Here is a 23,778-nt window from a genome sequence, read left to right on the forward strand (position 1 = left end):
CTGTATATGGCATTTTTAAAATTGATTTTCCAAAATTAGTAATGATATTTATTTACAGGTTTATTCAAAATAGCAAAGTTCACATTAAATCTGTATTGTAAAACGTGCTATATAAGATAATGGGGACTTGACTTGAATGTTAGATGTAATGCTCTTGGTATTTCTGTTTAGGCTGTAATGTGTGTGTGTGTGTGTGTGTGTGTGTGTGTGTGTGTGTGTGTGTGTGTATATATATATATATATATATATATATATATATATATATATATATATATATATATATATATATATATATATATTATATGCTAAATAATCATGAACACAATGACGGGGTAAAATGGGCTGCGATGCATGGGGCACCAGGTAAAATCTTGCCTAGGGCAGCAAATTGGTCAGGGCCGGCCCTGGCTCGATTCATACGAATTAGTTTAACAATCTCTTTATGAACTTTTTGAAGTGACAAAGTGGTAGTTTCCTTGACTGTCAGTCAAAGATTTCATTCAAAATATCTTTATTTGTGATGGGAACGAACGAGACAAGGTAAATGATGACTGTTAATGTGTTTACACAGTTCGCGTTGATCTCGCTTGAGGAGCAGCTTCGCGCTTGACGGTCATGTGACGTCACAGGCGCGCCAGTTCTGTTCATGACGTCACAGGCAGAGAGAATCAGTTCAGCGAGTGGTCAGTCAGTCAGTTAACTTACTCTGTAGTGCAAACACGCAGTCTTTGACACAGTAGTGAAATGCAGTTAAAAAACGCAGTCCCGACGATGGAGGAAACCAGAGACGTGTCCGTGGATGAAGGACCGGACTGGCCCAACGACAAAATCCAACAGTGCGAGCCAAGGTAACTTACGTGAATGTCTTTCAGCGCTTTTTTGGGTGCTCGAGCCCCTGTCCTTTTTCAAAATTAATCAAAAGTGCCCTCAAACAAATATCAATGATAATTGTGTTCAATAAAACAAAATGCATTTGGTTATAATTAACATGAAAATGTGTACAAAACTAAAGTAGCCTAAATTCACGTTTGTTTTTACGTTTCTGGTGTCTGTTAGTCTGAGGTCGTCGGTGTCGTTGCCAAAACGCGTTGCTATGGGTTAAAAATAATGATAAAATAATATAATATATAATAATGGTTTTCTATTTTAATATACTTTAAAAATATCATTTATTTCTGTGATGCAAAGCTGGATTTTCAACAGCTATAACTCCAGTCTTCAGTGTCACATGATTTTTCAGAAATCATTCTAATATGCTGATTTTTTAACCTATGATACTTTTTTCAGGATTCATTGATGAATAAAAAGTTAAAAAGAACAGTACTTAATGCAATCGCAAGTGTCTTAACTGTGAGTGTAAATGCAATTAAGAAAAATAACATTTAAATGATCATTTTGCTACAGTTTTTTCTTGAACATGTTAAACTTATCTAGGCTATTCATTTCTTTAATACAATTTCATTTTAATTTTGCATCTTATAAAGTGTTAAAATATGTATTCAATTTACATATTAAAACTAGCAAAGTAATATGTTTAATATGCTAATTTAAATTATTGAATTGAATTTGCATTTTGCACCAAATGTTGCACAAATGTAATGGAAAAATGTAAATTTAAATACAGAAATGTATTTTACACATTGCATTGTTATTTTGCATATTACATTTCAAATTGAATCCATATAAATCGGAAGGTTTCCCTAATGATGTGCTCCATGCTCCATTCATTAGTGCCTTCGGTTTGATCTATCCTCCTAGAGGAGATTTGCGGAAAACACCAGACTACACATTAATCTACTAGAAATAATGATTTCAGAATAATGCAGAATAATTCAAATATAACATTTTATTTGTCAGGTAAAAATGTATGATGCCAATTACACAAGTAAATGATTAAAAGCCAATTCAGAAATAATAAATACATGACATCAATTACTCAAAGATGACTCTAAGAGTAAGCAATGCATTCCTGACAGAGACACAGTCGTGTGTGAGTGTGTTCCAAGTGTAAGACTTGGGAAAACACTGACACAGCACTGTATGGGGGTTTTACTAGTTACAGGTTCCCAAAGACTGCTCTGCCACTTACCATTAAATACCCAGACCAGAACAAAATGCTTGTACAAATGAGTTGTTTTGGGTCAATTCATGTACCCCAGGGGTAAACACCTGGTTTTGGGGGAGAGGGGAGAATTATCAGATATCGTGAAGAGACACCACCCAAAGAGGAGAACAGGATTCTCCTGAGTTTTCTCATAATACCAATGACTGCAATGAAATTAAAACCATTTTACCAATCGCACTGCGACATTTAAAATGATACCAAACATGAAAAGGAAAAACAATAGATTCACAAGATACATCATATGTGATATATAGACATTCTCAGTGAACTTTTAGTGACTTGAATCGGGGAAAGGAAGGGAGTAGGGAGAGGGGGGATGCATATATTATCAAGTAGAGAAGTTTGGGTAATACAATAACCAATGCTCTTTCTTTGCGATCTTCTGTCCAGGTTATATTTTATTGGTTTATATGAGCACTTACCTGTGAAGAGTGAGAGCAGCAGACGCAAATTGTTTCAGCATGCATTGCCTGAGGAGAGGGAGATCAGCAGCAGCGATGTGTTCGTGGACGCATTAGAGTACTTGCCTGAGGAGAGTGAGAGCAGCAGCAGCGATGTGTTCGTGGACGCATTAGAGTACTTGCCTGAGGAGAGGGAGAGCAGCAGCAGCGATGTGTTCGTGGACGCATTAGAGTACTTGCCTGAGGAGAGGGAGATCAGCAGCAGCGACGTGTTCGTGGACGCATTAGAGTACTTGCCTGAGGAGAGGGAGATCAGCAGCAGCGACGTGTTCGTGGACGCATTAGAGTACTTGCCTGAGGAGAGTGAGATCAGCAGCAGCGACGTGTTCGTGGACGCATTAGAGTACTTGCCTGAGGAGAGGGAGAGCAGCAGCAGCGATGTGTTCGTGGACGCATTAGAGTACTTGCCTGAGGAGAGGGAGATCAGCAGCAGCGACGTGTTCGTGGACGCATTAGAGTACTTGCCTGAGGAGAGGGAGATCAGCAGCAGCGATGTGTTCGTGGACGCATTAGAGTACTTGCCTGAGGAGAGGGAGATCAGCAGCAGCGACGTGTTCGTGGACGCATTAGAGTACTTGCCTGAGGAGAGGGAGATCAGCAGCAGCGACGTGTTCGTGGACGCATTAGAGTACTTGCCTGAGGAGAGTGAGATCAGCAGCAGCGACGTGTTCGTGGACGCATTAGAGTACTTGCCTGAGGAGAGTGAGATCAGCAGCAGCGACGTGTTCGTGGACGCATTAGAGTACTTGCCTGAGGAGAGGGAGAGCAGCAGCAGCGATGTGTTCGTGGACGCATTAGAGTACTTGCCTGAGGAGAGGGAGATCAGCAGCAGCGACGTGTTCGTGGACGCATTAGAGTACTTGCCTGAGGAGAGGGAGAGCAGCAGCAGCGATGTGTTCGTGGACGCATTAGAGTACTTGCCTGAGGAGAGTGAGAGCAGCAGCAGCGATGTGTTCGTGGACGCATTAGAGTACTTGCCTGAGGAGAGGGAGAGCAGCAGCAGCGATGTGTTCGTGGACGCATTAGAGTACTTGCCTGAGGAGAGTGAGATCAGCAGCAGCGATGTGTTCGTGGACGCATTAGAGTACTTGCCTGAGGAGAGGGAGAGCAGCAGCAGCGATGTGTTCGTGGACGCATTAGAGTACTTGCCTGAGGAGAGGGAGATCAGCAGCAGCGATGTGTTCGTGGACGCATTAGAGTACTTGCCTGAGGAGAGTGAGATCAGCAGCAGCGACGTGTTCGTGGACGCATTAGAGTACTTGCCTGAGGAGAGTGAGATCAGCAGCAGCGACGTGTTCGTGGACGCATTAGAGTACTTGCCTGAGGAGAGTGAGATCAGCAGCAGCGACGTGTTCGTGGACGCATTAGAGTACTTGCCTGAGGAGAGTGAGATCAGCAGCAGCGACGTGTTCGTGGACGCATTAGAGTACTTGCCTGAGGAGAGTGAGAGCAGCAGCAGCGATGTGTTCGTGGACGCATTAGAGTACTTGCCTGAGGAGAGGGAGAGCAGCAGCAGCGATGTGTTCGTGGACGCATTAGAGTACTTGCCTGAGGAGAGGGAGATCAGCAGCAGCGACGTGTTCGTGGACGCATTAGAGTACTTGCCTGAGGAGAGGGAGATCAGCAGCAGCGATGTGTTCGTGGACGCATTAGAGTACTTGCCTGAGGAGAGGGAGATCAGCAGCAGCGATGTGTTTGTGGACGCATTAGAGTACTTGCCTGAGGAGAGGGAGAGCAGCAGCAGCGACGTGTTCGTGGACAAATTAGAGTACTTGCCTGAGGGAATGGATAGCAGCAGTGCTCAACCATCGACCAGCACTGCTGTGTTATCACAGGAGAGTCCACAAACAACCAGACAGGAGCCGACTCCAGCCACAGATGCGCTTGAGATTGAACCAATGTTCGATTACGCCCAACTATCGACCAGCACTGCTGTGTTTTCACAGGAGAGTCCACAAACAACCAGACAGGAGCCGACTCTAGACACGGATGCGCTTGAGATTGAACCAATGTTCGATTACGCCCAACTATCGACCAGCACTGCTGTGTTTTCACAGGAGAGTCCACAAACAACCAGACAGGAGCCGACTCTAGACACGGATGCGCTTGAGATTGAATCAATGTCCGATTACGCCCAAACAACGACCAGCACTGCTGAGTTTATTGAGAGAGAACCACGCAGCAGCCCGACAGATGCACCTGCGCAGAACAACCCAGGTAACTTAGGACATTAATACAAATCAAAACTCATATGTATGCAGAAATAAAAGTGGGACACGATTACTGGGTGACTTCTCACTCAACTCACACTTGGTAACAGTATGAATGAGAACGTAAGAATGCATATTTGTCATTTTAACTGAAATTAGGACTGGAATTGCTTAAGACATTGTCGGTCAGTGTTTCTGTAAAAAAAAGAAACTAACAATAATACTGATAAGATAATTATCAGTTATTTTCTCTGTTCTATTCTTTTTGTTATTACTTTCAGTTATAAATCTGATTTGACATCACTTTAAGTAACTGCTTAAAATTCTGAAAATTATATTTGTTGTACTATTTTCACCTTTAATTGTATTGATTAGTACGTGCAGCTTTAATAGTCATTCACAGAGATGTTTCTAATAATTTGCTAATCGTTTTTCTTCATTTTAGGAAAAGCTAAAAAAGGAAGGAAGAGGAAAGCAGTGCGTGCCTTTTTCCGGAGATTTGGTAAGGCTGTAAAGAACTTCTTCCTATGCTACGACCCAGACAGTGTCTAGCATCTTGGACTACAAATCCCAGCCAATGCCTCTCCGAGTTTCATCCGAGATCAAGTCAGTGGCTAAACCTAGGCCTGAGTCGGACTAGGTCTGTGAAGATCTCCACTCACCGTCTGTTGTCAATCAAGAGTTGTTGTCTGTTGGAATGGAAAACGGTGAGTCATTATTACCTGGGCTCTGTTTATTCTTTTTCCAGCGGCTAGGACCACTCTGACTACCCTGGAAGGCACAATATGTAACTTTTTTGCTTTAAAAATAGCAAAAAGCACTATATCTATGTTATATATATTTTTTAGTTGTGTACTTACATTATCCCGACTGTTTCCAACAACTTTCAAACCAGGAGAAATTTTAATTTAATTCGAAGACACGTACCGTTTCTTTATTTCCGTTTTGTCACAGTCAATGGCGTCATATCCGCGTTGTCCCTGGTTTCCGCTCGTACTGCCATGGTAACCAGAGTTATGAACCAGAGCCCTCTGATAGTAACCAAGGCGACATACGTGGACAATGTAGTTCGCAATGTCTATTTGCACGCTGTTGTTGTTTCATTCAAACATTATGGACCATGGCAAGCAGACTTTGGATAAAAAATGAGAACTAAAACGAGAATCAATATCAGCACGGTGTTTTCGGGATGCCGAGAGCTCCACGTCCGAGACTTCGACCGCTCCTACATGTACTTTATTAAACAGGTGAGCACATTTACACAAAACTAATCAATGTTATATAGTTCAACAATGATAAAATGTTATAATATGATCTGTATGTTATTCTAATGTTGATCTAGCTTACTGCTAGTCTCATACAGACAAACTAAAACATCAATTTCAAGACATTCAAATGCAGTTTAGTGTGCTAGTGTAATGTTAAACCAAGTGAAACAGCACTGCGTTACCTCACAAGTTTAATTTGTCTAATAAACTGACCTGTGAGTTGTAATTCTGCACTTGCGTGTAGTTCGGTAGAATGAAATGTCCATATTCCTTTTATATCCCGTGTATAGTAGTATATATAGTCGCGTGTGATAGCTGTCTCTTAGTAATCCCGACCTGCTTCATATCACAGTCATGATAAAAGCATCGATGTATTTACTCATCCATAAACATTATTAGATCGGTCGGCTTGACGTTGACGACAAGATCCATAATTCTTAGCAAATGTTGCGTCATCAAACTACGCCTTTGTTATTGTAAGAGGTTAGCGACCCCTAGCGGCGAAAAAAATGACATACTGTACGTTGAAATGTATGATATTTTTTCTGATCCCCTATTGTTCGTGGTTTATATGGTTTGCTGCGGTTTCCTGTTTTAAATCTTCTTGCTCTGGGTGGCTTTTATTCTGTTTTATTATTCTTTTCTTTTTAACATGCTGTGTTCTAAGATCATACTCTGCTAACCTATGATTCATTTCAGCATGATATTTCTCTTGTTAGTTTAATTTTTCCATCTCTTCTCCTGTTGGTTCCTCACCTGATCTGCACAGATGTGTTCAGTCACAAACAGCTGCTGCTGGAGTTCAGTCTCATATATTAGCATGCTATATCAGAGCTGCCAACTCTCACGCGTTTAGCGTGAGACTCACGCAATTGGCCCTTTTCACATGCTCTCACAGCCACACACCCATTTTCTCACGCAGAAAAAAATTGCGAACCAAAGAGGACACAACAGAAACTTTAACATTTACTTTTGTTTTTTAACTGTTGTTTTAACATTAACAACAGTTACTTTTGATATGATACAAATTCTCAGCTCTCAGATTCTGTCAATTTTATTACCAAATTCAAAATAAATAGGCTACCGTTTTGCCGCTTTTAAATGTGACAGATCGCTGTAGCGCTGTAGCGCCCTGTACCTAATACGTGTCCAAACTGAATCAAGATCGGAATAAAAACCACAAGAATTAATTTGAAATTGTAAAATTTGTATCAAGCAATAATAAAAGCAGTAGCCTATACCAATTATTGCACCATGCTGTCACTAAACTTAATAAAATTATGTTCAGTTATGCTACCAAATGTTTTGACAATCACAATAGCCTACACTTATTGTTTGTGATGCAAGTGTTTTTTTTTTTTTACATCACAAATGGATCCGAATGAAGAAACGTAAAAAAATACTTGACTGGTTTAATGCATTCGACAAAGCCAAACTTGCTCAAAGTTAATTCTCTTGTTTTTCTGTTTTTCTTTACATCTTCAAGCTCCATGTTGCACTTAAGCTACACAATACAGCACAGCAGACCTGGAGTGAGTGGAGGAGACGCTGCGCATGACACGTGACTTATTGCATTTTGTATCTTTGTAGCCTAACTTGTGCAACTTTGTACACATTTGTTACTTAAGCCTACTTTGCTAAAAATATATATAATATGTCTGATCATGGCATAGCTTTCTCCCCACCCAAGTAGGATAATAAAGTAATGATTTAAAAAACACAAATGCTTGATAAAGGGCCTGGCCTGAGGATAGTGGCGGGAAATATCGGCCCGACCCGCGTTAGTCTCTGTGTATCCAAGGTCCCTCCAGGATCAAGCAAACGCCATACGCAGATCCTGCTGAACCTGAGTTGGTGTGTCTGCCAGGCCAGGTCTGTGAAGATCTGGAGTGTCTGTGTGTCCCAGATTCCTCCAGGATCAAGAGTTGCCGCCTGTGCCAGATCTCTCCAGTTTTGATCTGGATGACAGTGAGTCATTATTACTTTGGTTCATGTTATTTCTGCCATCTGTTATTTTTTATGTTCAATTCTTTTTGTTATTACTTACAGTTATAAATCTGATTTGACATCGCTTTAAGTAACTGCTTAAAAATCTGAGAAATTTCCTCCAAACTTGCTCAAAGTTAATTCTCCTGTTTTTCTTTTTTTCTTTACATCTTCAAGCTCCGTGTTGCCCTGAAGCCACACAATACAGCACAGCAGACCTGGAGTGAGTGGAGGAGACGCTGCGCATGACACGTGACGTATTGCATTTTGTAACTTTGTAGCCTAACTTGTGCAACTTTGTACCTTTTTACGACAGTTACAAATCTGATTTGACATCGCTTTAAGTAACTGCTAAAAAATCTAAAAATGACTGACGTTCTCAACTACAGTTCCGAGTTGTGTGAACTACAGAAATCTGTTTAGAATTATCTTAATGAATAATGCAACAAGGACGAAGCATGTAAACTGCGTTGTTTGTTTATTCAGAATGGAATGGATCGCAAATGTATCCGAATGAAGAAACGTAAAAAAACACTCGACTGGGTTAATGCACTCGACAAAGCCAAACACATATGTTGTCACTGGCTGCCCACGACTTGTTTAAAATGGTTCCATACCTCCGACTTTCCTCCACACTTGCTCAAAGTTAATTCTCCTGTTTTTCTGTTTTTCTTTACATCTTCAAGCTCCATGTTGCACTTAAGCTACACAATACAGCACAGCAGACCTGGAGTGAGTGGAGGAGACGCTGTGCATGACACGTGATGTATTGCATTTTGTAACTTTGTAGCCTAACTTGTGCAACTTTGTACCTTTTTATAAAGAAATGATATCTGTGAGGATTTTCAGACAGGATTTAGACCGTACCATAGTACTGAGACTGCTCTCATTAGAGTTACAAATGATTTGCTCTTATCATCCAATCGTGGTTGTATCTCTCTATTAGTGTTACTCGATCTTAGTGCTGCATTTGATACTATTGACCACAACATTCTTTTAAATAGACTCGAAAATGATGTTGGCATTAGTGGAATTGCATTAACATGGTTTAAATCATACTTATCTGACCGTTATCAGTTTGTAGCAGTAAATGAAGAGATGTCTTATCGATCACAAGATCAGTATGGCGTACCACAAGGCTCAGTACTAGGACCGTTGCTTTTCACTCTGTACATGCTACCCTTGGGAGATATCATTAGGAAGCATGGCATTAGCTTTCACTGTTATGCCGACGATACTCAGCTCTATATTTCTTCACGTCCTGACAAAACTGACCAATTCACTAAATTAATGGAATGTATAAGTGATATAAAATATTGGACGACTAGTAATTTCCTACAACTTAATTCTGAAAAAACAGAGATTCTAATTATTGGACAAAAAACTTCCTCTCATAATAATCTAGAATACTGTCTAACACTTGATGGCTGCTCTGTCAAGTCTTCGTCGTCAGTTAGGAACCTGGGTGTTCTCTTTGATACCAATCTTTCATTTGAAAGTCATGTGTCTTGTATCTGTAAAACCGCATTTTTCCATCTTAAAAATATATCTAAATTATGTCATATGCTCTCATTGACAAATGCAGAACAATTAGTCCATGCGTTCATGACATCAAGGCTAGATTATTGTAATGCTATTATGGGTGGTTGCCCTGCATGCTTAATAAACAAATTACAGCTGGTCCAAAACGCAGCAGCTCGAGTTCTTACCAGAACCAGGAAGTATGACCATATTAGCCCAGTTCTGTCAATACTGCACTGGCTCCCTATTAAATATCGTATACATTTTAAAATATTGCTAATTACGTACAAAGCACTAAATGGTTTAGCTCCGCAGTACTTGAGCGAGCTCTTAACGCATTATAGTCCTTCACGTCTATTGCGATCTCAAAATTCCGGCCAGTTGATCATACCTAGAATATCAAAATCGACTGCTGGCGGTAGATCCTTTTCCTATTCAGCACCAAAACTTTGGAACAGTCTTCCTAACATTGTCCGGGAAGCAGACACACTCTGTCAGTTCAAAGCTAGACTAAAAACACATCTCTTTGACCTAGCTTACACATAGCACATTATAGACTTTTATAATTCAATGTTAGGCTGCATAGATTAGGTCAGCCGGAACCGGGAACACTTCCCATCAATCCTGATGTACTCGTTACATCATAAGAAGAATGGCGTCTACGCTAATATTAGTCTCTCTGTTTACCGCAGTCCGCCGTATCCAGGCTGTATCCAGATCTGATGAAGGACCTGCGCTTCGACGCGACGACAGTGCAGTCCTGAAATGTCAACTAGGCTCTTCCCTGTGAAGGCCTCCCTCCCCTCCCTTTACCTATCTACAGATAAAGCGTTGTCAGGATAATTCCGGTTCACGTGGCTACGTGGAAGCGATAAAATTCTGTATTATTAATTGTAAGGCCAGACAAGTAGTTAGTTGAGGGTTGATTTGTAGGGAAGGACTACACGCCTGCGCACATATATTCAAACGCACATACCTGTAGACTGAACTTGTAATACCCATGTGCATGCCATCAGCGTTCTTGCTGGTTCACGTTTTTGAAGTTTGCGCAGAAAGAACTTAAGAGTTTTCTGTTAATACGGTGTCGTGTTAGCGGCCCCTAAGTTAATAACTAATGATCGTTGCGACGGATGTGAATTAATCAAACTAACTTTAGCTGGACAATAACTTTATTCTAGAGCTGCTATAAAGCCAAAACACTTTACTTTAATTTCCTATTATCAATGTAAAGCTGCTTTGGAACAATCTACATTGTTAAAAGCGCTATATAAATGAAGATGACTTGACTTTGTACACATTTGTTACTTAGGCCTACTTTGCTAAAAATATATATAATATTTCTGATCATGGCATAGCTTTCTCCCCACCCAATTAGGATTATAAAGTAATGATTTAAAAAACACAAATGCTTGATAAAGGGCCTGGCCTGAGGATAGTGGCGGGAAATATCGGCCCGACCCGCGTTAGTCTCTGTGTGTCCCAGATTCCTCCAGGATCAAGGAACGCCAGACGCAGATCCTGCTGAACCTGAGTTGGTGTGTCTGCCAGGCCAGGTCTGTGAAGATCTGGAGTGTCTGTGTGTCCCAGATTCCTCCAGGATCAAGAGTTGCCGCCTGTGCCAGATCTCTCCAGTTTTGGTCTGGATGACAGTGAGTCATTATTACTTTGGTTCATGTTATTTCTGCCATCTGTTATTTTTTATGTTCTATTCTTTTTGTTATTACTTACAGTTATAAATCTGATTTAACATCGCTTTAAGTAACTGCTTAAAGTCCCCGTGAAATCAAAATTGACCCTATTTAATTTGTTAGCGCATATTACTTAGCCTGGTAATACCAAACTCTGCTACTTCGCTTTGCTTCGTAGACGGAGTCTGGAATGGCATAATAGAGAAGTGTTTTCTCTCTCGCGGGGGTCGCTTGTCTGAAGTTTAAAATCATTGGTTACCCGTAAGCCAATCACATAACGTTTGGTTATGGCGTGTGTTATGCGCATGCTCAGCCGCATCTAACTTCCACTGTAAACACATTTATGATGCGAAAACAAAAACCATCGAGTGAAATACCGGAGTGAACATTGCTGTGAACGACTTTTGCAGATTATGTGAAGTAAATCTACGCATCCACGGTACAATCAGCGTCAACATCACGGCTCTCACCCCGCCCTCTGTTCGTTGATTGGCACGGCTGTTTTCAGGCCGGAGGAAAACGGAAAGCTATGACGCTGTCTAAGACTGAGTACAGAAGCGAAATGAAATTGAGCGGAAGTACGAAGTCTGACTGTCACATGCCTGTCCTGTCTTGTGCTGCACATGGGTGTTTGTTATGTTGGGCCATGTGCTCGTGTCTATTGTCTAGCCCCTCCCAGCTTGTTATTTGATTATTGGTTAATTTATCCCACCTGTTAGTCTCATTACCCTCCTTTGTTTGTTCCCCTATTTAGCTTCCTTGTGTTTGTAGTCCTGTGCTGGTTCGTTGTCCGAGTTACCTGTCTTTGATGTTCCTGTCTGTTGATTTTCTGAGTTCTGAGTTTTCTGTATTTTTGTCTGTGTTTGTTAATTAAATCTTCTCTGCACTTGAATCCTCGTCTCTCGCTCACTCGCCCGTGACAGAACGAACCAGCCAAAATGTGGATTCAGCGGAGCGAGATTTTTTCTTCTTCAGAGGAGAAGGGAAATTCCATTTCCCTAATGGAATATTTCTCCAGATGTGTTCAGAGGACTTTGGAGGAGGAGAGCACCATGTCAGACGGTGATCAGATCGGAGGAGGTGGTCCGGTGGTCCGGAGACGGAGGAGGAGAAGGAGAAGGAAGACCTCCTCTGTGACTATTCCGGTGGTCCCAGTTCCGGTGGTCCCGAGTCCGATGGTCCCAATTCCGGTGGTCTCAAGACACAGGAGGAGGAGAAGGGTTCCCTCCATAATTGTTCCGGTGGTCCCAGTTCCGATGGTGCCTGCCGAGCCTGTGTCTTCGGACAAGATGGCCGCCGCCGAGCCTGTTCACGTCGCGTGATTTTTTTTCCCAAACCACTTCAGCGGAAATCCCGCCCTGCAGCCTATTTAATTGGTTCAGGTTACAGTGACGGGTAGGTTTAGGGATCAGTGTTTGGTGTAGGCAATCTGTGACGGGTAGGTTTAGGGATCAGTGATTGGTGTAGGGCAATCAGGGCGGGATTTCCGCTGAAGTGGTTTGGGAAAAAAAATCACGCGTTCACGTCACGTCTGCCGGGCCTGTGTCTTCAGACAAGATGGCCGCAACAGAGACTGTTCACGTCACGCCTGCCGAGCCTGTGTCTTCGGACAAGATGGCCGCCGCCGAGCCTGTTCACGTCACGCCTGCCGAGCCTGTGTCTTCGGACAAGATGGCCGCCGCCGCGAGTGTTCACGTCACGTCTGCCGAGCCTGTGTCCCCTGACAAGATGGCCGCCACCGAGAGTGTTCACGTCACGCCTGCCGAGCCTGTGTCTTCGGACAAGATGGCCGCCGCCGAGCCTGTTCACGTCCAGTCTGCCCAGTCAGAGACTGCTCACGTCACGTCTGCCGAGCCAGAGACTGTTCACGTCCCGTCTGCCCAGCCAGAGACCGTTCAGGTCACATCTGCCCAGCCAGAGATGGTTCAAGCCACGTCTGCCCAGTCGGAGATAGATCGGGAGATGCCCATTCTCATGGCCGGGGGGGCACTGATCGGCTATTTAGAGCGTTTAGCTCGGATCCTGGAGACGCCCTTCAAACCTCCAGTGTCTGTTCCTGAGCCGGAGCCAGTGTCTGTTCCTGAGCCGGAGCCAGTGTCTGTTCCTGAGCCGGAGCCAGTGTCTGTTCCTGAGCCGGAGCCAGTGTCTGTTCCTGAGCCGGAGCCAGTGTCTGTTCCTGAGCCGGAGCCAGTGTCTGTTCCTGAGCCGGAGCCAGTGTCTGTTCCTGAGCCGGAGCCAGTGTCTGTTCCTGAGCCGGAGCCAGTGTCTGTTCCTGAGCCGGAGCCAGTGTCTGTTCCTGAGCCGGAGCCAGTGTCTGTTCCTGAGCCGGAGCCAGTGTCTGTTCCTGAGCCGGAGCCAGTGTCTGTTCCTGAGCCGGAGCCAGTGTCTGTTCCTGAGCCGGAGCCAGTGTCTGTTCCTGAGCCGGAGCCAGTGTCTGTTCCTGAGCCGGAGCCAGTGTCTGTTCCTGAGCCGGAGCCAGTGTCTGTTCCTGAGCCGGAGCCAGTGTCTGTTCCTGAGCCGGAGCCAGTGTCTGTTCCTGAGCCGGAGCCAGTGTCTGTTTCTGAGTCTGTGCCTGTGCTTGTGTCTGTTTCTGTGTCTGTTTCTGTTCCTGAGCCGGAGCCAGTGTCTGTTCCTGAGCCGGAGCCAGTGTCTGTTCCTGAGTCTGTGCCTGTGCTTGTGTCTGTTTCTGTGTCTGTTTCTGAGCCGGTGGTGCCTGTTCCTGAACCGGAGGTGTCTGTTCCTGAGCCCTTAGTGACCGCGACACTGGCCATTATGGCCACAGCCATGTGGTGTGTGTGGGCTACGCACACACTTGGACCGGTGGTGTCTGTTCCTGGGCCGGTGGTGTCTGTTCCTGAGCCGGTGGTGCCAGTTCCCGAGCCGGTGGTGCCAGTTCCAGTGCCCGAGCCAGAGGGGCCAGTTCCAGTGCCCGAGCCGGTGGTGCCAGTTCCAGTTCCTGAGCCGGTGGTGCCAGTTCCAGTGCCAGTTCCAGTGGTGCCAGTTCCAGTGCCTGAGCCGGTGGTTCCAGTTCCAGTGCCTGAGCCGGTGGTACCAGTTCCAGTGCCAGTTCCAGTGGTGCCAGTTCCAGTGCCTGAGCCGGTGGTACCAGTTCCAGTGCCCGAGCCGGTGGTGCCAGTTCCAGTTCCTGAGCCGGTGGTGCCAGTTCCAGTGGTGCCAGTTCCAGTGCCTGAGCCGGTGGTTCCAGTTCCAGTGCCTGAGCCGGTGGTACCAGTTCCAGTGCCAGTTCCAGTGGTGCCAGTTCCAGTGCCTGAGCCGGTGGTGCCAGTGCCAGTTCCAGTGGTGCCAGTTCCAGTGCCTGAGCCGGTGGTACCAGTTCCAGTGCCAGTTCCAGTCCCTGAGCCGTTGGTGCCAGTTCCAGTGCCAGTTCCGGTGGTGCCAGTTCCACTGTCAGTTCCGGTGGTACCGGTTCCAGTTCCTGAGCCGGTGGTGTCGGTGCCAGTTCCTGAGCCAAGGGTGCCAGTTCCACTGTCAGTTCCGGTGGTACCGGTTCCAGTTCCTGAGCCGGTGGTGTCGGTGCCAGTTCCTGAGCCGGTGGTGCCAGTTCCAGGGCCAGTTCCAGTGGTGCCAGTTCCTGAGCTGGTGGTGTCGGTGCCAGTTCCTGAGCCGGTGTCGGTTCCTGTTCCTGAGTTGGGGTCGGTTCCTGTGCCATGGTCGCTTGAAGGGTCGTCTACTTCCTGGTCTCCCGAGGGTTCGTCTCCGCCGTGGCCGCACGATGAACTGCCGTCTCCGCCCTGGCCGCCCGAGGGAAAGTCTCCGCCCTGGCCGCCCGAGGGAAAGTCTCCGCCCTGGCCGCCTGAAGGAAAGTCTCCACCCTGGCCGTTTGCACAGCCTGCCCCGTCCTGGCCTCCTGAACCCTGTGGACCACTCTGGTGTCCCAGACATTTTTTTTTTCCCCTGTCCCGCCCTGGTCTGTCCCTCCCGTCCCGCCCTGGTCTGTCCCTCCCGTCCCGCCCTGGTCTGTCCCTCCCGTCCCGCCCTGGTCTTATGGAGCGTCTGGTAGCCGCTCCGTAGGGAGGGGGTAATGTCACATGCCTGTCCTGTCTTGTGCTGCACATGGGTGTTTGTTATGTTGGGCCATGTGCTCGTGTCTATTGTCTAGCCCCTCCCAGCTTGTTATTTGATTATTGGTTAATTTATCCCACCTGTTAGTCTCATTACCCTCCTTTGTTTGTTCCCCTATTTAGCTTCCTTGTGTTTGTAGTCCTGTGCTGGTTCGTTGTCCGAGTTACCTGTCTTTGATGTTCCTGTCTGTTGATTTTCTGAGTTTTCTGTATTTTTGTCTGTGTTTGTTAATTAAATCTTCTCTGCACTTGAATCCTCGTCTCTCGCTCACTCGCCCGTGACACTGACGTAGTCAGGCTACATATAACTAGTCTTGTGGTGAACAATTAATCCGTGCAAGTAAATATAAAAAAATATAAAAATTACCATATGGTAATCTTAATCAAAATCTGAAAAGTTACTTCCGGTCTGGAATGGCTTCTTTTTCTGATGACATAGGTTTGACGGCTTGGGTTGAAAACGCTTAACCACTCCCCTCAAACCATTAGTCTGCTATGAGTGAGAGATAGAGAGGAGGAGCGCTAAGTAAAACCCTGCCCTCTGTTCAATATCCCGTTTCACTCGGAAATACGTCACAACACTGGAGAAAAGTCGTTTGCAACTTCCGGTTCACGGGGACTTTAAAAAACTGAGAAATTTCCTCCAAACTTGCTCAAAGTTAATTCTCCTGTTTTTCTTTTTTTCTTTACAGCTCCGTGTTGCCCTGAAGCCACACAATACAGCACAGCAGACCTGGAGTGAGTGGAGGAGACGCTGCGCATGACACGTGACGTATTGCATTTTGTAACTTTGTAGCCTAACTTGTGCAACTTTGTACCTTTTTACGACAGTTACAAATCTGATTTGACATCGCTTTAAGTAACTGCTTAAAAATCTGAAATTGACTGACGTTCTCAACTACAGTTCCGAGTTGTGTGAACTACAGAAATCTGTTTAGAATTATCTTAATGAATAATGCAACAAGGACGAAGCATGTAAACTGCGTTGTTTGTTTTTTTCAGAATGGAATGGATCACAAATGTATCCGAATGAAGAAACGTAAAAAAACACTCGACTGGGTTAATGCACTCGACAAAGCCAACACATATGTTGTCACTGGCTGCCCACGACTTGTTTAAAATGGTTCCATACCTCCGACTTTCCTCCACACTTGCTCAAAGTTAATTCTCCTGTTTTTCTGTTTTTCTTTACATCTTCAAGCTCCATGTTGCACTTAAGCTACACAATACAGCACAGCAGACCTGGAGTGAGTGGAGGAGACGCTGTGCATGACACGTGACGTATTGCATTTTGTAACTTTGTAGCCTAACTTGTGCAACTTTGTACCTTTTTAGAAAGAAATGATATCTGTGAGGATTTTCAGTCAGGATTTAGACCGTACCATAGTACTGAGACTGCTCTTATTAGAGTTACAAATGATTTGCTCTTATCATCCGATCGTGGTTGTATCTCTCTATTAGTGTTACTCGAGCTTAGTGCTGCATTTGATACTATTGACCACAACATTCTTTTAAATAGACTCAAAAATTATGTTGGCATTAGTGGAATTGCATTAACATGGTTTAAATCATACTTATCTGACCGTTATCAGTTTGTAGCAGTAAATGAAGAGATGTCTTATCGATCACAAGTTCAGTATGGCGTACCACAAGGCTCAGTACTAGGACCGTTGCTTTTCACTCTGTACATGCTACCCTTGGGAGATATCATTAGGAAGCATGGAATTAGCTTTCACTGTTATGCCGACGATACTCAGCTCTATATTTCTTCACGTCCTGACAAAACTGACCAATTCACTAAATTAATGGAATGTATAAGTGATATAAAATATTGGACGACTAGTAATTTCCTACAACTTAATTCTGAAAAAAACAGAGATTCTAATTATTGGACAAAAAACTTCCTCTCGTAATAATCTAGAATACTGTCTAACACTTGATGGCTGCTCTGTCAAGTCTTCGTCGTCGGTTAGGAACCTGGGTGTTCTCTTTGATACCAATCTTTCATTTGAAAGTCATGTGTCTAGTATCTGTAAAACCGCATTTTTCCATCTTAAAAATATATCTAAATTATGTCATATGCTCTCATTGACAAATGCAGAACAATTAGTCCATGTGTTCATGACATCAAGGCTAGATTATTGTAATGCTATTATGGGTGGTTGCCCTGCATGCTTAATAAACAAATTACAGCTGGTCCAAAACGCAGCAGCTCGAGTTCTTACCAGAACCAGGAAGTATGACCATATTAGCCCAGTTCTGTCAATACTGCACTGGCTCCCTATTAAACATCGTATACATTTTAAAATATTGCTAATTACGTACAAAGCACTAAATGGTTTAGCTCCGCAGTACTTGAGCGAGCTCTTAACGCATTATAGTCCTTCACGTCTATTGCGATCTCAAAATTCCGGCCAGTTGATCATACCTAGAATATCAAAATCGACTGCTGGCGGTAGATCCTTTTCCTACTCAGCACCAAAACTTTGGAACAGTCTTCCTAACATTGTCCGGGAAGCAGACACACTCTGTCAGTTCAAAGCTAGACTAAAAACACATCTCTTTGACCTAGCATACACATAGCACATTATAGACTTTTATAATTCAATGTTAGGCTGCATAGATTAGGTCAGCCGGAACCGGGAATACTTCCCATCAATCCCGATGTACTCGTTACATCATAAGAAGAATGGCGTCTACGCTAATATTAGTCTCTCTGTTTATCCCGAGGTTTACCGCAGTCCGCCGTATCCAGGCTGTATCCAGATCTGATGAAGGACCTGCACTTGGACGCGATGACAGTGCAGTCCTGAAATGTCAACTAGGCTCTTCCCTGTGAAGGCCTCCCTCCCCTCCCTTTTCCTATCTACAGATAAAGCGTTGTCAGGATAATTCCAGTTCGCGTGGCTACGTGGAAGCGATAAAATTCTGTATTATTAATTATAAGGCCAGACAAGTAGTTAGTTGAGGGTTGATTTGTAGGGAAGGACTACACGCCTGCGCACATATATTCAAACGCACATACCTATAGACTGAACTCGTAATACCCCTGTGCATGCCATCAGCGTTCTTGCTGGTTCGCGTTTTTGAAGCGTTTTTCAGCAGTTTTCTGCCGCCCAAGCGCAGACAGAGGCTATCCGGCACATCCTGCCCCGGCGGACCGCTGCTGCCACCCACCGCCGGTGGCAGATCCTCCGCCTGCTCGTCTCCGAGGGTGTTCCCCTGCTCTGCTGGGCCTCCGCAGCAGCCTCCAGCCAGGCCTCAGCATAGAGCCGGCTGCAGTACGGACGCCCAGCCCGCTCTAGGTGCTGCCAAGCCAGGTGGCAAGCGACAGCGAAAGCGTTCTTGAGCGGGCCGCTCAGGGATGGAGGAGGGTGCTTTGGAGTTGGTCATCCACTCCCTCCCCCCGGTTGAGGGCCGGGTGGAGTCTTTTTTTGTGTGTGTATCTGTTCCACCGATGGCTCCCAAAACGGAGCAAGTGGTACCCACACTTCAAAGAAGAGTAAATTTCTCTGTTCCTGGGCCCCAAGAGGGCAAGTCTGATGGTGTGCGACCCTGTAAAGCCTTGCACAACTCAGTCCCCTCTTGTTCGCCAGCTGGCAGCTGGGTGCGTTCGAGGACCCGGTAATCCACCTTCTCACGCATCCCCTGCCACCCAGTGGAGTCAGGTAAGTGTTGCACCGCACACTCAGATCCCGCTTCGGGCCTCTCAAGCTGGATCCCTGTTCTCCACCTCGCTGCCCCACCTCGGGTACGTCTGTGGTCCCTGGCCCCTGGCCCCTGGTCCGGTTTTGTTGAAGTCTAGAAAAATGCTTCCAACCGATGCCCAGCTTGGCCCCATTCGGTACCTTCAGACCCGGCTTGTGATTCAATTCGCTTGGCTTCCGCCCAGGCTCAGTGATATTCATCATACCTAGGTGTTGAGCAGAAATGCTCCTAAAATAATTTTTTTGTGAGATCCTTCACACCTAGGTGTTGAGCAGAGCTCCTGTCCAGTGTGTGTGCGCCGCAGTCCTAATGGTGAAGGACGCGTGCTAGCCGTTCCCTTAGCCGGTATGGAGTTTGGCTTCGAGCCTGCACTTCATTGTACCCTTATCATGTGGTGGGTCACGACCATCTTGGGTCTGTGCCAACTGATACGGGTCCTTTTTTGAAAGCCTCCATTCACTTGTTTACACAGAGTTGCATTTTCAATGCCCTGTCCCAAGCTTGGTCTGCAGTGTTCGACCTAAAAGACGTTTACTTAGATCTCTATCCTTCCGCTTCACAGGCTTACTGTGCTCTTGCGGTCAACTGGGAAAGAGCGATCTCGCCCAAGTGCTGAGTATCTCTTTTCTAGTGCGGAGGTGGTCTCGGTCTACCGCATCTCTCAAGTGAGGTGTGCCAGTTCAGTGCTACTTAGAAGTGAGAAAGGGTCCCACTGAAAATTTCAGAGGCTCCTGGGGCATATGGCAGATGCAGCCGCATGGCTTCCTCCATATGGAGACCGCTTCAGCACTGGCTTGACCGAGTCCCGAGGTGGCCGTGGTAGAGTGACACGCTCCGTGTAAGTAATCAAACACCCTGGCCTGTCGCCAAACCCTCAGCCCATAAGGAGACCTTTTGTTTCCCCGGGCTATGGCTCTTGGAACAAGTGTCCTCCAAATGTTGGCTGAGGGGCCACGTATAAAGGGCATGCAGTAACAGAGCTCTGGGCACCCTCTGACTGCATTGGCATCCGTTGCCTCGAGTTGCTTACAGTCCCTCGCTTCGAGACACCGCAAGTTCAGTGATCTTCATCACACTCATGTGAATTTTATCACACTCATGTGTTGAGCAGAGATGCTCAGAGATCCCCTTCACATCTGGGGTTGAGCATTGCTCCTGTCTTGTGCACCCATGCTGCTCAGCGAGCCTGTGCTGTACTAACAACATTGCGACTGTTGAGCTGCGCTCCCCTTGCATGTTGCAACTCGCCCACCACCTCCTCCTTGGAGTCAGAAGCTTTTTAGATCGCTTCATTCAGCTTATTTTTTGCTGGTCTTTTGAAATTTTGCACTTTCAAACCTGTTTATCATATAAACCCAAAAATGCCGAATTACCACTTGAAGTACAAAATAAACCAGTGTGAAATGTGTGATATACCTGAAGTTACTATCTAGCCACAGTAAATTTAAGATTGATTTTGATTAATATCAAAAAATAATATCAAAATCAATTGATTGATGTTTTTTATAACGAAACGCAATATGTGGCGGCCAGTGGTGTTTCTGTGGTGCACCGCCACAAATTAGTCTATGTGTGGGAAATAGGGATGCAACGGTACACGGTAAAATCCCGGACCGTTCGGTCAGCCCTGCACGGGACAATCTACCCTCGTGTCCCGCGGGACTTCGGTTTTGCCATTGAGTTCGCGCTGATCCTTTTAGTTTTTGCTTTAGGCACCGTTCACATATCGCGCCTAAAAACGCATAGAAAACGCTAGGCGCGCCGCGTTCTCCTTTTTCCAAAGCGCTAGGGCGGTTGCGCTCCAGAGGCGTCTGTCGTTGCTAAAGCAACCATCAGCTGCGCTCTGGTTGGTTCTTGTCACGTGACCTACGGTGCGCTTGCGGCATTCTGAAAAGTTGAGAATTTTCTCCACTGCTGGGGACATCGTTAGTGCCAACCGGTCTCGCCTTGCACCAGACAGTGTTGATAGACTCATCTTTTTGCACAAGAATCTCTCAATAGTGGATGAGTAAATAACATTGCACTTTGTATCCTGAATGCAGTATTTTTTTTATTATATTATTTTGCTCTGCTTTTTTTTTATTCAAAGCACAAGCTAATTTATGTTTGTTAAAGGTAAAAGTGCACTTGTTCTTTCACATTGATCACTTCATATACCAGTTATCAAGGTTTGGAATAGGGATCCACTTGAATATTTTGAAGTGTGTTTGTTTACATTTTGTATTTCATATAAGTGATAGTTAAAGAGGTTGTATTACTTAGTTTTGTTCAGTACAAACTAGAGTGTTAATTTATTCCATACATTGATGTTCTTCCTACTGTGACATTCTGTTTATGCTCATAAGAAAAATAAAACATATTTTTGGGATGAAATAGCAGTCTCTTTCTGCACAAACATGTACTGAAACCGAACCGAGACCGTGGCCCAAAAACCGAGGTACGGACCGTACCGTGGGCTATCTGTACCGTTGCACCCCTAGTGGGAAACACTGAACCCTGTTAAGTTCCTCCATACCCTGCAGCATCGGACGTGGCGGAGCGTCCGAAGCCAGGCCTACCACTCGTATGCACTAGTGGAACCTGTGTTAGGCTGGGTCCATATGTGATCCAATATTGTGTATTATTCCACGGTACGGCTCCCTGCGGTGAGCCCGTGTGTCACTGTTGGTTGATCCTCCCCCCTGTTATAGGCTGGAGTCATCCCGGTGAAATTTCCATATGTTGTACTGCCTGGTCAGCCGCCCAATCCATATGTGTATTCCCCACATTACCTCCCTTCGCGCCAGGATGTGGTTTCCGCAGTGTACCTTTCCTTCCTTGACAGGGTACGCTTTCCCAGTGGTCCTGTAGGAACAGCAGTTGACTCCCCTGGCCTAAGCCTCGTCCTTCTCCGCCTCAGAGTTTCGGGGGGACTTAAGGCTTTCTACCCAGGCACTGGAAGGTGGCAGCTCTAGTGGCGTTTTCCAGGGTTAAAGATCCCATTCAGACAACGTCGACTACGTCAGAGAAGCGATGTCGTTGTCCCTTAGCCACTATAGCTGGACCACCGCTGATATATATATATATATATATATATATATATATATATATATATATATATATATATATATATATATATATATATATATATATATATATATATATATATATATATATTTTTTTTTTTTTTTTTTTTTATGGAAAAAACATTACAAAGTACCACAAATAAAAAGCAGACACAAAATCCAGGAGAAATTATTTACTAAATAATTTGTAGCCATTTATAAAATTTAAACATAAAAAGGAAGAAAAAAAATATGCATATTGATCTTACTAAGTTATTTCAAGGAATAACCCAGACAGCAACATAGTGTCAACCCAGACTCGGCCCACATCTGGTACGCATCGAATCCACATGTACCGGATCTGGGCCGACACTATGTTGCTGTCTGGGAAATATGCTGGCCTCAGAAAACACTACAGGCACTGCTTTAAATAAAACTAAACAGTGTTTCACACATTACAGATATTCTCAAAAGAAGTTCATTCAAACAATGCATTTTATTTCCCTTTTTAACATTATAACATTATTTGCTGCATTAATTAAAAAGGACAACCATGTGCAATGTTTTTTAAGTTTTTTTTTTTTTTTTTGCTTAATGGTACACTATGTAACTTTTGGCCCTCTACCGGTTAAAAACAAAACTGCAGGCATTTTGCAGAAGAACATTGTTTTGGTAGTGCTTCGACTCTGCGTGACTATGCAGATAAATGACATTGCTTTTACAATAGATAATGCTTTACAATGAACTCTGAAAGCTACTGTACACTTTTATCTGTTCAATAAAATATCCTACCTGTTGAGTAATAAATTCACTATCTCCACTACCCTGGTAATCCAGAGTTCTCGCGAGAGCACAAGTTGAATTTGCTCAGCGAGTTACTCTGGTGTCGAGTAATGATGCTCATTATATATGCCCCTCGATCTGAGCTGCACCAATCACATCGAGTTATCTGATATAGGCGGGTCAGAGGCGATCTAAACAGATGACGACAGCGCTGTGACATCGAAGTCATTCGTAAACATTGCAAGATGGCTATGGATGAATACCAGTTGTTTGAAATGGCTTTGGCCTCTACAATGAACGAGTTAGACTTGGCTTTTTATATAAAACAGGAACTGAAGACGCCGCTCGAATTGTTCCTTTGCAAGGACTTTTTTGCTGTTTTGCCAACCGGATACGGTAAGAGTATAATTTACCAGTTATCTCCGCTGGTTGCTAAGCGTATGGGGTTTATTATGATTGGTCGTAGTGTTATCCAATTGCGTGCAGTGAGATTTTCAAAATTTTCATTAGTCGACGCCAGACCATTAATCCTTTAGATTTAGGTCTGGATTTCCAGGCTATATCTCCACGTCATTTTTATGACATTTCAAATCCCTCAGTTCTCACTATCTCAAAAAAAATAAAAAAAATAAATCCAATATTGATTCTTGTTTTATTGAGTGATAGAGCTCTGTCGGGTTCTATTTTTGTCAGCTGACTCTCCTCTTTTCGGGTTTATTTTAAAATGGGGGATTCCCGGGAGTTTGTAGATTTAGCTGCTCCATGTCAATCATTCTCGGTCGTTGTGAAACTAACCTCCGTCACTCCCACATCAGACACGTGCCAAAATAACCAGAGCAACTTCTCTCTATTAATGGATATGACGAGACAAGCACGGGCGAGTGACGTATGTGCGCAATTTT

Source organism: Scardinius erythrophthalmus (assembly GCF_964197995.2).
Source record: "Scardinius erythrophthalmus genome assembly, chromosome: 2".
Lineage (NCBI taxonomy): Eukaryota > Metazoa > Chordata > Actinopteri > Cypriniformes > Leuciscidae > Scardinius > Scardinius erythrophthalmus.